Here is an 11214-nt window from a genome sequence, read left to right as displayed (position 1 = left end):
ACTATAACATACTCTATATAAAATATATATCATTTATTCTTGTATATATATAAAACTACTATTGTTACCTTGTTCTCATCTTTTGAAGGATTGGAAATGGTTGAAGACAAAAGTCCTTAACCTGGAATTTATGAAATTTTTAAAAAATATTTTGATAAGTATATTTCACTATAATCTAGTTTCCTTTATAATGCTATGGATGTTTTTTATTCACTTAAAAATATTATTCTGAAAAGGAATCCATAGGCCTCACCAGATTGCCCAAAGAGTCACTGATATAAAAAAGACTGAGAATCACTGGTCCAAGGACAAGTTATTATTCTGCTATAATAGAGCCATATAACTTGATACCATCTATATATATAAAGTGATTATATAATTTTGGTACACTCCTTTGCTTAAAGCCCATACCAGCAGTGGTGAACCTTTCAGAGACTGCATGCCCAAACTGCACCATCAAGTTGCTGTTAGCCTCTTGCATTACCCCAGACAGTGGAGGGAGGAAGCACTTGCATTGGGCAGCAGGGCAGAGGAGTGGGACATGTGAACAATGCCCTCAAGCATGGTGGAAAGGGGGAACAGAGTAGCCCCCTCTGGCACGCCAGGGCACATGTGCCACATCTTCACCAACGGAGGTCCATACTCATTCTATTCAAGAGTGATGATAATAGATTTAAGGTTAGGCATAGTGAAATTAAAAAATTTACTTTTTGGAAAATGTAATGTTTCATGTCAATTATTCTTGAAATTATTGTGCTGGTTGTATGTTTTAAAGATAGAACTATTTTTCATGTGGACTTCAAACACTGACATTCTCACTGACATACACACATATGTATCTCTACATATATAAATATATACATGTATATTTGCAGCAAATTACTAAGCCATGTCTCAAGACTGAGTTAAAGACTTTGTGATGATCAATAGCATCAGTATAAATATCATGATGCTTTGGGGTGGCATGTTTAATCCAATCAAAGAGATTCTTGGAACCCTTGAGACTTTTTTGGCACACCCTTTTTACTCCTCAAACAATACATTATTTTCTTATAAATGTTTTTGGGGGGTTTTTTTTGAGTGATACAAACTAAGAATGCTTTGTATAAGCTACATAAATACATAATCAGTCTATTCGAAGGAATCACTGGTGGTTTTAAAAAGGAAACATCTGATGGTTTTAAACATATGATGGCTCCTACTTGGAAAGAGAGGAAGTTGGTATAGTGCTTTGCTAGTAATTCACTAAAAGTTTTTCACTGATAATAAGCATTAATTAAATTTGCCATTTTCCAATTTTTCAGAGAAGATATATCAGGCATCTCCATTGATATAATGGATTCATGGTTTTAGCAATATTCACACTTTTGGTTGCATATTTGATACAATTTGTACTTTTATTGCTTCAAACTTTTTTTTAACCATGTAGATGACTATAAGTTTTCCACATCTTTTTTGGGGGAATTTTTCCTCTACTATAATTTCTTTGCCTTCTCTGGCCCAAATTTTTCATTGATGTTGAATGGTTTCTCATTTATTTTGTTCTTTGACTCCTTTTGGCTTTTGTTTTTAATGGTTGATAAGGAGCATCGATAATAACTAACATTTTCCCCCTGGATTCTATTCTGCATTTCTTTTTAATTGCCTATTTAAAAAGTAATTGTCTTATTTTTCCTATTATCCAGTTTTCCAATATCACTTTTATCTTCTCACTAGGGGAAAAAGAAACCTTATATTAAATATGCCTCATCAAGAAAAACAAATTCTTACATTGGCCAGTTTCAAAAATCAACATCTCATTCTTCATTATCTCTTTTTACATTCCTAATCATCAGCATTCTCTAGTGTAATGATTGAAAATGATAAAGGCTGATATTATGAGGAAAAGTAATATTTTAATTACCATGGCCATGTTGGTAAAATATATAAGACCACGCCTGACTATTTCAAAAAATGCTGCCAGTCTGTACCTTCCCCCATCATCTCTATGTAGCCAAAGAGCATGCTCAGGTAGCAAAGAGAAAGTCCAATGCGACTTCCAATATTTAAAGGCGGGCTTTACCTTGAAGACGTCATCCAAAACAGGAAACCTGTTGGACCATGGAAAATGTAGTTTCAAAGTCCCCCACATGTCCACAGGAAGTTTGTCAAATACTTTTAAATGGAACCCCCAGAATTCCAAATAACACACTAGCTTTAGGATGTCTACTTTTCTCCTGCATATATCAGCTAGATATTGATACAATCTTCCACTGTCTTTCCACAGTTCTTTAATAATTTTCACAAGCCACTTCCACCATGTATTCCACATAAATCACAGATTTGGGGACTTGGAAATGTAAAATTTTAATTAATGTTCAATAACTCCAAATATTATATTTTATAGAATTTATTAGTAATCACTCGAAGTAGAAGAAATAAAAGAACAAAAGTTAAAAAAAAAAACCTAAGTAAAAACACATGGGTAAAATTCACTTGCCTGGTTCTCACTCAACCTCTATAATCACCTTCCCTGGAGCAGAAAGAAAGGGAGGAGCTACACTCAAAATATATCCTCCCTTCATGAGCATGTAAGGTGAGAAGGAAAATAGGAAGCTGGAAGAGAGTTCTGGGGAGAAAATTCTAATTATACAATCCCCCCTGTGATTCCATTGGGAAATGAGCATTTTCCCTAGATTTACATGCCTAGTTTCCCCAATGAATCAGTAAACATAACCAACTTATATCTCTAAAGATCTTTAACTAGAGGTATATACAATATTGCACTTTCTAAAGGGAAGTTACAACAATTTGGGGATGAGGGAAATAAAAGAGCTAGATACATTGACAAAAAGCCAATTAAGGGGCAGTCCCCTTTGGCATAAGAGTTTACATTCAAAATAAATTGCATTCAACCCCCCCACAGTTCAATTCACTATATTCCAAAGTTCATTTTGGATCTTTTGATGTAATGTATGATTTCTGCAGGCTTCTTTGCGGTACTTTCTCCAACCAGTTCATTTTCTTGATTTGGGAAGGTAGCAAGTTTCATATCCTAAAATTACTCCCAAAAAAAATTTTTTTATAAATTGAGAATTTTATGACAATAATAAAGAAAGGACCTCGCCATCTGTTTCATCCAATCCATATATGAAAGGCATCCCTTCTATATCTCAGTGGCTGTCTAGCTTTTACTTGAAGATCTTCAAGGAAAGGAACTACTAACACAGTGACAGGCACATAGCAGTGACTTAATAAATGCTTATTGACTTGACATCCAGTCAAGGTGACCATTTGACTTCTTGAGGAAGTCCTTTTAGATACCTCTAGTTGTTAGAATTTTCCCCATTTTGCCAACATCTACCTATTGCTTCTGGTTCTATCCTCTGGGATAATATAATAATTTTAATTGTTTTCATTACATTTCCATAAGTCAGCTGTTCAAATATTTAAAGATAGCTATCATAACCAACCTTCCCATCTCCAAGTCTCCTTGTAATTATATGCCCTTTTACTTCAACTAATCCTCATTTGACAAGGAATCAAAGTCCTTCACACTGTCCTGGCTACTCTCATCTGGATACTCTCCAGCTTCTTAATGTCCTTCTCAATGTGGCCCTCAGAACTGAATCTGATTCTCTAGATGCAACCAGATGAAGGTAGAATACCATGTGACTATGATCTTCCTACTGTTGGAAGCTGTGCTTCTCTTAATACTAACCAAAATCACACTAAGTTGCTTTTTTTCTTTGTTTTATTTTTTAGTAACTACATCAAACAGCTGCCTGTGGTCCTAAAACCTCCAAATTATTTTCAGAGCAACTTCTAAGGATCATCAGTTTGTATTTCTGAAATTGATTTTTTTATACCAAAATGTAAGACATTTATCCCTACTGAATTTTTTTTAACCCTTACCTTCTTTCTTAGAATCTATACTAGGTATTGGTTCCCAGTAAAGTCTAGGCAATTGGAGTTAAATGACTTGCCCAGGATCACACAGCTAGGAAGTGTTTGAGGTCAGATTTAAACCCACAAAGAGGAATCTTCCTGATTCCAAGTCCAGTGTTCAATCTATTGCACCACCCAGCTACCCCCTTTATAAAATTTTGTCTTATTATTTTTAGCCCCAAATTCTAGCCTGTCAGGATATTTTTGTATCCTATCATCCATTGTATAGACTATCCTCATTCCCCTCAATTTTTAAAATCTCCTAATCAGACAACCATGCAAACTATACTTTAATCCAAGTAATTGATAAAATTCTTCAATAGCACATGGCTAATTATAGTTGTCAGGGGTAATCCACTGGACACTTCCTGTGACATTGTGCAGAGGGCACCTCTCCGGGACCCCATCTTTTTCTATTATTCAAAGAATAATTGCCTAACACTGGCTGAAGAGATATCACCAAAGATGATCTGACTAATGTTTCAGGTTTCCTGCTAAGCCTTTATCTCTATCATGACAATCTTTTGGTATAGAAAGCCCCTACTGCCCATCATGCTAATTGGCCAATTCCCCAAACACATGAGTGGGGTTTTGAGGAGACTATTATTGTTTTTGTTTGACTGATTTTTCAATGATACTTTTAAAAAGCATAACCATAATATCAAGGATCATTAGGAACTTCACTCAAAAAATGGTGCTACTCTCTCTCAATATTGGAGACATAAACAAAAAAAAAAGCCAAAATAATGCCTGCCCTTAAGGAGTTTACATTTATAAGATGGGCCCACTTTTACTTTAATGGTTTAAGTTTCCAACAATAACAAACTTCCATTTAGACTCAGATTTTTATACATTGGTAATCACTTAGACAGAATCTTTTGCTACATTTTCAATTTTCATTCTATTGATTGAAATTCACAGAAGAACATTTCTTGGTATATTATCAAAAGCATTGGGGGTTTGTAACAAAAATATACTTTTTCATGAAAATATAATATAATGAAAACAGTTAATATTATTTTATTATCCAAAAACTCTCTTAGTTTCTGAAATCAATATTCATCAAGTATACTGCAGAAGAGAATATACAATGGAGACTATTGGAAAATAATGCCAAAATTCAACATAATATAGAAAATCTCATGACAGCTTCATTGCTGACATATTCTATTAATAAGTATTTATCAAAAGTATTTTTCAGAGGCTTTCAAAGGACTCATCAGTTCTGTTCCTTCTATCTTTCAATGAGCTTCATTGCCCTACCTGAGATTATGTGAACCAAAGATAATGGCTGATTTATGTACTAATAACAAATAGATTTAGAAGAAAATCATGAAAATCCAAGAGCAGTCCAAGGTCCACAACCGGAACTCCTCCAGGGTCAAGTTCAAAGGCGAAAGAGCTGGTCACAGGAAGTTCTTGCCACTTTTAAAGACCATTCCTTTCATCATATCCTGTGCCTTCCTTCCACTTTATGTGGACCAATTGCAGCTATAGTTTTGCTTAGGACTGCCCAGGGGGCATCACCCACTATCACACACATGGGTCACAGACCTCCCTGCACTTAAAGATAAGTGGGGTGTGTAAGCTTCTGGTGATGTAAGGCTGGAAGGGATCTAAGAGGTCATTTAGTACAACTCCCTCATTTACAGATAAGCACACTAAAGCTCAGAGTTTGGGAGTGATTTGTGCCTTCCTTCCACTTTATGTGGACCAATTGCCAGGAGCCAGCCTAGATACACACATACACACCTGTCATCCATTAGTCTCCATGATGCCTACCGTCCTTATGCTAATTTAAAAGCTTTCTGAAGGGGATGACTTGGACTAAATTGGACCCTCCCGGATGCTTTCTATTGGAATCATTTGTCCTTCTGACGGTCCACTGCATCAGGATACAGCCCAAGGGCAGAGAGAAGATACCTTTGGGACATGGGTAGATTCCTCATGGCAGCAATGGATACATCCAGTTCACTCAGGTCTTCAGGAATATGTATAAGCTCCAAAAGACATTTATACATCTTCAGGGCTTGCCAGAACCTGTTAGTGACAATTACTCTCTGTGTAGATAGGCTTTATGATCTCCACTTTCAGCTCAAGCAGATCCTGTAGTGAAGAATGACTATAACAAAAACCAATATTTATATGGTGATTTTTCTATGAGACCTATGATCCCATCAACAGAGGGATCTACAAGCATGGAAACTCTACCAGTACAGATTTATAGTCTTAGAGTTATATGGGGCACCATAAGATTATATGACTTTCCCAAGATCACACAATCAGGGTCTGTCGCAAGCAGATTTGAACTTGGGTCTTCTTAGCTGGGAGGACCTCAACTGTGAAGCAGCTAGATGGCAGAGTAATGGAGTGCTAGAATTGGAATCAGGAAAGCCAGATTCTGAATCATGCTTTATATACTTTCTAGCTTTGTGACCCTGAGTAAGTCACTTCAATTTCTTTCTGAGTTCCCTCATTTATAAAATGGAAATAATCATAACACCTATCTTATAGTGCTATTGTGAGGATCATGTATATAAAGTATTTTATAAAATTTAAAGTCCTATATAGATATTAGCTGCTATCATTATTATTAGTAGTACTATTACTATTTTTATTCTTGACTCCAAGACTTGTTCCCATTCCACTACCACTTGGTTCCTCGTAAAAAGTAAAGTACTCTACCTATTTATCTGATTAGGGGTTCATGATAGCCTTTGCCTTCATTTTATAGGCAAGGAAATAGGCTCAGTGAGTGGTAGCAAGTTAAGGGTCTTATTCATGATCACACGGCTTGTAGGTACCAAGGACATAATCCCAACACAAGTCTATCCTGACCCAAATTCTAGCATGATTTCAACTGTACTGTGCTGCCTCTCAGGAGTGACCCATTGAGGATGTTGCAGTTTACCTCTATGTAATGAAAAGAGAAGGGGCAAGCTAACCTATGTTTTTATTGTTCTCCTTTATTTATTCATATATGCTTCAATAAATACTGAATATATATAGAGACAGAGACAAAGAGAGAGATAGGAAGAGAGAAAGAAAGAGAAAAGAGAGACAGAGACAGAGATAAAAAGACAGAGAAGGAAAGAAAGAGAAGACAAGAGAGACAGAAAGAGAAAGATGAGATTTTATAAAATGCTTTGATAATATCTAGAAAAATGATATCTCCAGCATTCTCTGTCTACTTAGGTCAATAGCCCGGTAAAAAGATTTAAGTGGGTGATGATCATTATCAGAGGAGGGATTATGTACAATGAGATCACATATCCATTGAAACATTAAGCATGCATAAACAATCTCCAAGCCTCCCTGTGTCTTTAAATGACAAATAAAAGGTCTTTACATGTGATTGTACATTGAGTGGATACTAGGTACAATATAATAGTAGATTCCGTAAATTATGTAGAATATATGCTCAGCATTCTTCTCCCAGAGCAAGGGAGGCTACAGTTCCACCCTGGGCTTCTTCTAGGGTTTTTTGTTTGTTTTTTTTTGACATTGACTTAATCCCCAAGGGGCTTTGTTCCCCCTATCATTAAGGATCAATGACTAGCATCACAATTCTACTTAAGTACTAAACATCAGTGAAATTTTACAAAGTGATAGTTTCAAAAATATATCAGAAGCAAATGTATAAACACCACCCAAACCCATCAAATGGGCATGCACTTCCCTATATCACCTTGTCTTTAGGGAGAGTAGGCTCAACTTTGCTCAGTTCCTACATAGCCTTGGTCTCAGTAAGTTCCCTTCTAAAGGTAGAATCTTTGCCAAATGAACTCTTATCTCAGCTACTGCAGGTCTACAGCCCAAAGGTCACTACTTATTCTGCAAAGCATAGATAATACTTTTGTTCTGGAACCTAGATTGGTAGATGACAGGACTCCAAGGTGCCCTGCAGAATTTCCATGATCATTATGTATACTCCACTCCCTTTTCCTAGAAAGGAAAACAATAATTATGGAGGCCAAGGACCAACCAAGGCCCTTCTCAGGGCCACTTGGCCTCAGAGGGTGAGGGAGAACCTAAGTCTGGTATGCCAACAGCTACTAGAAATTAAGGAGTCATTGGATTAACAAAGATAAGGTGGCCAAAGCTGGATACATTTTTTGTATACCTCTTTAGCCAATAGAAGAACCTCCTCTGAAACAAATGGTTGGCTAACCAGAACTAGTTAGGACATTTCTGTGCATGCTCCAAAGCCTTTTTTCACTATTCTTCCTGAAGCAGGATCCCAGCTTTTCCTCATGGAGATTCATATCAGCTCAGGAACCTGGTGAGATCTGTGAATATGTCAAATCTCAGTTACATTTCATATATTTATGAGCACTTTTGAGTAATATGAGCATAAAAGGACTGTGTGATATAGTGAATAGAGCTAAGATGTCTGCTTTCAAGACAGATCTTTGAAGTCAGGAATACCTGGATTCAAGTTATGCTTTCAACACCTTTTGGTAATGACCATGGGCAAGTCACTTCATCTCTGGGTTTCCCTTTCAGTTCTCTAACCCTTTATATTATGGATGAATTACAGATTTGATGAAGGGAGTTTGTACACCAAGAGTTCCCAGCATGACTGAAATCATAGAAATAAAGAAAGAAAGGAAGAAGAAGAAGGAGGAGGAGGAGGAGGAGGAATAGGAGGAGGAAGAGCAAGAGGAGGAGGAAGGAAGGAAGGAAGGAAAGAAGGAAGATTTTGTGGTTTATAATAGAAATGTATGTTTGATTTCTAGTCCCTTCTGAAAAAAATAGAATATTTCTAGCTTTTCAAGTATTTAAAATTTGTCAACTTTTTATGGGACATAATTTTTACATTTTTCAATGAAAATATTACAAATATATGGATTCACTAGAGAAGTTGGCCAATTAAGCCACTAATGATGAAATTAAATGACTTTAAATGGATATTTCTAGCAAAGAAAATATATACCTCATGACCTTGAAAAGATTTTGGCCAAAAAATTTCTCTAATCTCTAATCTAATGCAGTAGGTATATATTGTGTAGAATTACTGAATGTACCTGGAGTCTGTTGAGATAGGCCATGAGAGAGAGTCAAGCATCTTGCGTTGGTTTTTCAGGATATAAGTAGAGTCCATCTTATAGTTTTTCCCATCTGGACTGGCCCAATCTAAAGATGAAGTAGAGAACCATGGAGAAATCATAAACAAAAATGGAGGCATGTGAAGAAGAAAAGAACAATTGGGGGTGAGCTAAGGAATTCTGCCCATTGTCATTAAATTAGTAAAATGTAATAGAAAATGATCGCCCATGATCTTTCATATAGTAGTTGGGCAAACTTTAATCTTATGACAGAGAAATTGCTGGAAATGGAAGTGCCATTAATAAGAACCACATGCAGACAGATACTTCTCCATTTCACTGCATCTGACATCTCCAGCAATTGTGAGGGTCTGGTTTTCCCTCTTGTATATCTAATCTAAAGCATATTTTCTAGTTCCAGAAGAGAGCAATAAAGACAGCAAAAAAGGACGAAAGTTTAGAATATTTAACCTAAAAAATAGAAGGTTTGGAGGGTAGTCTTCAGATGGTTTGGGGACTGTCAATTAGAAGAAGGAGTAAATTTCTTTTGCTTGGTTCCAACTCAGTCAGTCAATAAACATTCATCAAGTGCATACCATGTGCCAGGCTAAGCCCTGCAGAACCAAAGAGAGGAAAAGAAAAACCCCACTCTTAAGGAGTTCACAATCCACTGAAAGAAACAGCATGCAAGTAACTATTTGCAAACAAACTACATACTGGATAAATGGAAAATCATCATCTCCAAATAATTGGAAACAATTCCTTAAAAGAAATTAGAACTCTCTCCTAGAGAAAGGATTGGAATTAAGAATGAGAAGCCAGTGGATGAAAACTGCAAAGAGAAAGATTTAGGGTTGATTTGAGGCAGGAACTTTTAAACTGGGATCTGTGATATATTTCTTCTTTAAAAAAATTTAAATGATTGAAATTTCTAGTCCATGTGGACCTAAATAAATTATACAAAATATTTTAAAAAGCAATACTGAAAAAATTATTCTGAAAATAGAGAGGTCATTCTACCAAGTTCATTTAATGAGATAATAATGTTTCCATAAGTGGTCTTCTTTCTCCTATGAATTTTATCTTTTGAATTGAAAAATATAATTCTGAAAAAGGGTCCAGTAGGTTCTCCCAACAGCTACAGGGGTACATGACACACAAAAATATTAAGAACCTCTAAGAACAACTAAGAACTGACTCTATAGTATAGCAGTCTTAGTCAGGAAGAAATGGATTCACATGCTGGAAAAGTCACTTACCTTCTGAAAGATTCAGTTTCCTTATATCCCATTTTGGGCATTATAATAGTAACTATTTAAAGTTTTTATTGTATTTTTTTACCAATTACATATAATAACAAATTTCCACCTAAGTTTTCTGAAGTTACATGATCCGAATTGTCTCCCTCCCTTTCCCCCACCCCTAAAACTGACAAGTAATTCAATCTGGGTTATATATGTATTATCACGCAAAACATATTTCCATATTGTTCATTTTTTAGGTATGGATCAATGACACATGTGAAACCCAGTAGAACTGCTCATTGGCTATGGGAGGGAGGTGGGAGGAGGGAAGGGAAAGAACATGAATCATGTAACCATGGGAACATACTCAAAATCAATCAATTAATTAATTAATTAATTAATTAGGCAAATTTAAAAAATATTGTTTATTTTTGTAACTAAAATGTAAAACTCAAACCCCAAAGTAAATTACCAAATAAACAAGTGAAAAATCATATGCTTTCATCTGCATTTCTACTCTAATAGTTCTTTCTCTGGAGGCAGATAGCATTCTTTGTCATAAGTCCTTTAGAATTGTCCTGGATCATTGTATTGCCCATAGTAACTACATCTATCACATTTGATCATTCCACAATATAGTAGCAATTTATAAGATTATTGTGACGTTTACCTCAAATGACATATTAATTTTTTTTCAACTTCAAAGAGCCACATAAATGTGAGGTAGCAGAATTAATAAAAGAATAATCTCCTAATGATTAGAGCTGTCCAAAAGTGAAATGAGTCATTGGAAGAAGTAATGGACCGAATATTGCAGTGTGAGAAAAGGAAATTCTTGGTGTGGTTTTGGCTTGGACTAGATGGCCTCTGAGCTGTCTTCTAACTCTTAGAGTGTGTGATTCTGAAGTTTGTTGGGTTATATGCCAAGAAAATAGATGCACAATAATTGGATTATTTGACTTAAAAAGTGGTTCCTATGGACCCACTGACAGATG

The sequence above is a fragment of the Gracilinanus agilis genome, chromosome 5, assembly GCF_016433145.1.
Source record: "Gracilinanus agilis isolate LMUSP501 chromosome 5, AgileGrace, whole genome shotgun sequence".
Classification (NCBI taxonomy): Eukaryota; Metazoa; Chordata; class Mammalia; order Didelphimorphia; family Didelphidae; genus Gracilinanus; species Gracilinanus agilis.
This window is presented reverse-complemented; position numbering follows the sequence as displayed.